This window comes from Chenopodium album, chromosome 25 (assembly GCF_948465745.1).
Source record: "Chenopodium album chromosome 25, dcCheAlbu1.1, whole genome shotgun sequence".
NCBI lineage: Eukaryota > Viridiplantae > Streptophyta > Magnoliopsida > Caryophyllales > Amaranthaceae > Chenopodium > Chenopodium album.
Genome location: NC_137858.1, coordinates 33,301,289 through 33,306,312, shown reverse-complemented (window position 1 = coordinate 33,306,312; position 5,024 = coordinate 33,301,289). Strand labels below are relative to the sequence as shown.

Genomic DNA, 5,024 nt, shown 5'->3' with positions numbered 1-5,024 from the left:
TTACGATCCCGAGATTGAGCAAACTTATAGAAGGAGAAAAAGAGCCGGTTCTAGGCCGTTCAACACTCCCCCAACTAGAGAGACCAATTTCGAGGAGGATCGAGATCAAATGGGTGACGCGGAACCACCACCTCAAAGACCTTTAAAGGAGTTGGGAACTCCGGGAGCTTATAGAGCTTCAAGCGGCATTTCTCCACCCGTCACTCAAGCCAATGACTTCGAGATTCGGCCCGCGATGATAAATTTGATTGAAAGGAGGCAATATAGTGGAGCAAAACATGAGAGCCCTCTTGCACACTTGAACGAGTTCGAGAAATATTGCAACACAATCAAGCTAAATGGGGTAACTCAAGAGTTTGTGAGACTAAAGCTATTTCCTTTTTCTTTGATAGGAAGGGCTCTTGAATGGCTTGAGAAGGAGGTGAGGCCTAACTCCTTGAGAACTTGGGACGAGGTCACCACGACTTTCTTAGGGAGATTCTATTCTCAAAAGAAGACGGCCGAGGCAAGGGCTTTGATCCAAGGCTTCCGTCAAAGGGCTAGTGAAACCATATATGAGGCATGGGAACGATACAAAGAATATCAAAGGGAGTGCCCTCATCATGGCATTCCATCATATCAAGTGCTTCAAATTTTCTATGGGGGCTTGAGCCCACAAGGAAAGACTAGCTTGGATGCGGGAGCGGGTGGCCCGATTATGAACAAAACGGAGGAGCAAGTCATCGAGATAATTGAGGATGTGGTGTGACGCCACATGGATTGGCAAGAAGGAGAGAGAAAGTCATTAAGCAAAGGAGGAAATGCGGTCTACTCCGTCGATCACCTCAACGCCATCAATAATTTGACATCTCAAATAGCCAACCTTGGCAAGGAGATGACATCTATCAAGGCAAAACTAGAGACTTCCACTTCACAACAAGAGCATCCCTCCCAATCTAAGGGGAGAGGTATGAATTCTAACTCTTCTCCTTCTACTTCTAATAACATGCCACATGGGTGTTTGTTTTGTGAAAATTGTGGGTCATATAACCATGATACCTCTTCTTGTAATTATGATTCCCAACCCCAATCCCATTATGAAGAGGGTAATGATAATGAAAATGAACAAGTCAATGCTTTGTCTTATGATAATAGACCTAGGAATGACAATCAAAGATATTTACCACCGAATCGAAGGGAACAAGGGGGAAATGCTTATAACCAAAGAGGAAATGATTATGATTACCATAACCAAAACCAATGGGGTAATAGGAACCAAAGGGACCAAAATCCCCAAGGGAACTACAACCAACAAGGTGGTTATGGTAACCATAACCATAATAATCAAGGGAATTATGGGAATCAAGGCCAATATCACCAAGGGGGGAACTCTAATAATAGGAATAATTGGAACAACAATAACAATAGAGGTTTTTCTAATCAAAATGCTTCCAATTCAAATGTGAGAGGTAATAGAGCTCCCCAAGATAACTATTATGCCCAAGCACCACCTAGTAAGTCTAATCTAGAGGAAATGATGGAAAGTTAAACCAAAATGTTCAACACTTTCATGGCCACGAGTGACAAGAAGTTTAATGAAGTAATGACTCATAATAAAATGCTTGAAACTCAAATTTCACAATTGACCAATGCTTTGAAGGAAGGGGCTAGCACTTCCAAACTTCCACCCCAAGGACTAGATCCTAAGAGGCCCGTTAATGCCATATCTACTAGGAGTGGGAAGGTGTTGGAAGAGAGTGCTCCTAAGAAAAGTAATGAGAGAGTGAACATGAGTGAGCCTCCCCTTGAGAGTGATTGTGAGCAAGAAAAAGAGGAAAATCAAGAGAGTGAAAGAGAAAAAGAATGTGAGAAAGAAAAAGAGTGTGAAAAAGAGAATGATTTTGAAAAAGAGAGTGAAGAGAAAAGAGAAAAAGAGAGGGAAACAAAACAATTGCAAAAGCTACCATATCCTCATAAATTTGTTAGAAACAAATTAGATGTGCAATTTGGAAAGTTTCTTGAGACATTGAAGCAAATTCATCTTTCAATTCCTTTTACCGATGCTATCAAGCAAATGCCTAATTATGCTAGGTTTTTAAAAGACATTTTGAGTGGAAGGAGAAAGTGTGAATTGGTTGAAACGGTGAATCTCACCGAGAATTGTAGTGCTATTATCATGAACAAGATGCCACCCAAATTGAAAGACCCCGGTAACTTTTCTATCCCATGTGCAATATACAAGATGCAAATCGATAATGCTTTGTGTGACCTAGGGGCTAGTGTTAGCCTAATGCCATACTCGGTATACCAAAGACTTGGGATATGGGAACTTCTACCCACCAACATCACCCTACAATTGGCCGATCGCTCTATTAAATTCCCAAAGGGTAAGGTAGAGGATGTTCCTCTAAGGGTGGGAAAGTTTGTAATCCCGGTGAATTTTGTTGTGTTAGAGATGGACGAAGATGTTAACATTCCAATAATTCTAGGAAGACCTTTTCTTGCTACTTCGGGTGCTTTAATAGATGTTAAAAGTGCTAAAATTTCACTAAAAGTAGGAGATGAGGTAATAGAATTTGACTTGAATGACAGCATGAAATATCCAAGCTCTAATCTTGATAATTGCATGATGATTGATACTATTAATTCTATTGTAACTTCCATGCATGAGCACTTGCTCACTACTAATGATGCCCTTGAGAATGTCCTTTTGAACAAGGAAAAGATAGGTGACCAAAGCAAAGAGATGGCATTGTATGAAGAGATGCTTGAAGGAAGTACGGAATCAAGCAATGAGCAAGTGTGCATGGGAATCACAACACATGATGCATTAGAAGTGGCTACCTCAAGAGAAGGTTAGGGTGTTCCAATGGTAGAGTTGAAACCTCTACCATCACACCTAAGGTATGAGTTTTTGGGCCCCAATTCAACTTTTCCGGTTATTGTGAATTCTTCTTTGAACGAGTGCCAAACTCAAATGTTATGTGGTGTTTTGAGAGACCACCAAGGTGCTTTAGGCTATACCATAGATAACCTCAAAGGTATTAGTCCCGCTTTATGTATGCACCACATAACACTTGAGGAGGGTGCTAAGCCTTCCATTGAGAGGCAAAGGAAACTCAATCCTCAAATGGGGGAGGTGGTGAAGAAAGAAATCACCAAACTCCTTGATGCCGGCATCATCTTCCCCATTTCGAGTTCTAGATGGGTTTCCCCCGTTCATGTGGTCCCTAAAAAGGGAGGAATGGCCGTAGTTGAAAATGAGAATGGTGATCTCATTTCAACTAGAACGGTGACCGGTTGGAGGATGTGCATAGACTATAGACGTCTAAATGCATCCACCAACAAGGATCATTTTCCTCTCCCTTTTATCGACCAAATGCTTGAAAGACTAACCAAGCACAAGTATTATTGCTTTCTTGATGGTTATTCGGGTTTCTTTCAAATCCCTATAAACCCGGATGACCAAGAGAAAACAACTTTTACTTGTCCCTATGGAACTTTTGCATATAGGAGGATGCCCTTCGGGCTTTGCAACGCACCGGCAACCTTCCAAAGATGCATGATGAGTATTTTTGGGGACATGCTTGAAGCCGAAATGAAAGTTTTCATGGATGACTTCTCGGTAGGGGGCCTTTCATTCGAGGATTGTTTGTCCAACTTGGGCAAGTGCTTGGCAAGATGTGAGAAGGTCAATTTGGTTTTGAATTGGGAAAAATGCCACTTTATGGTGGAAGAGGGAATTGTCCTTGGTCATAAGATTTCAAGCAAGGGGATTGAGGTCGACAAGGCCAAAGTTGAAGTGATAGAGAAGCTACCGCCACCAATCAATGTAAGAGGAGTAAGGTCATTTTTGGGGCATGCCGGGTTCTATAGGAGATTCATCAAGGATTTCTCACAAATTGCTAGACCCCTAAATGCTCTTCTTCAAAAGGATGTCATCTTTATTTTTGATGAAAAGTGTCTCCAAGCTTTCAACAAATTAAAGGAGGCTTTAATCTCAACTCCAATTGTGCAAGGGCTAAGATGGGATTTGCCATTTGAACTTATGTGCGATGCAAGTGATGTTGCGATTGGAGGAGTATTGGGGCAAAGGGTAGAGAAGAAGCTTCACGTGATTTACTACATGTCTAAGACCTTGAATGAAGCTCAACGGAACTACACCACAACGGAGAAAGAGTTTCTTGCCGTGGTTCATGCTTTTGAGAAGTTTTGGAACTACCTCATTGATTCCAAAACTATTGTTTATACCGATCATGCAGCCATTAGGTACCTTATTGCAAAGAAAGAATCCAAGCCACGTCTTCTTCGGTGGGTCCTATCTCTCCAACAATTTGATGTTGAAATCCGTGATAAAAAGGGGGCCGAGAATGTGGTTGCGGACCATCTTTCCCGACTAGAGAATGTGCAAGCTAGCGATGATGAAATCCCTATATGTGATGAATTGAGAGATGATGTGCTTTACATCTTGAATGAAAAGGAGCTTCCTTGGTTCGCCGACTTGGTGAACTACTTGGCTTGTGGAGAATGCCCACCCGATTTCTCCAAGAAAAGGAAGAAGCTAAAAAGGGAAGCAAGACATTATGTATGGGATGATCCCATTCTCTACAAACGAGGAGTAGATGGTTTGCTCCGTAGGTGTGTCCCAGATGAACAAGTGCAAGGAGTGCTCAAGATGTGCCATTCCGATCCATGTGGAGGGCATATGGGAGCCAACAAAACTGCATTGAAAATCTTGCATAGCGGTTTGTGGTGGCCTCACATCTTCAAGGACGCTTGGGGATTTGTGAAGACTTGTGACCGGTGTCAACGAACCGGCAACATATCCAAGCGCAATGAGATGCCCCAACAACCGATTCTTGAGCTTCAGGTATTTGATGTATGGGGTATGGATTTCATGGGGCCATTCCCAAATTCTCATGGAAATCAATACATCCTTGTGGCGGTCGACTATGTATCAAAATGGGTGGAAGCCATTGCCTCCCCAACTAATGACCACAAGGTTGTCATAAAGATGTTCAAAAAAGTCATATTTCCAAGATTCG

General features: G+C 42.1%; 1 non-coding gene across 1 annotated transcript; it reads right to left on the bottom strand.

Moving 5' to 3' along the window:
* Positions 1 to 503: 503 nt before the first annotated feature.
* On the bottom strand, positions 504 to 609 carry LOC145615770 (small nucleolar RNA R71). The gene has a single exon (XR_014107361.1). It is a non-coding gene; the product is annotated as a small nucleolar RNA R71 (small nucleolar RNA).
* Between the last annotated feature and the right edge of the window lie 4,415 nt (positions 610 to 5,024).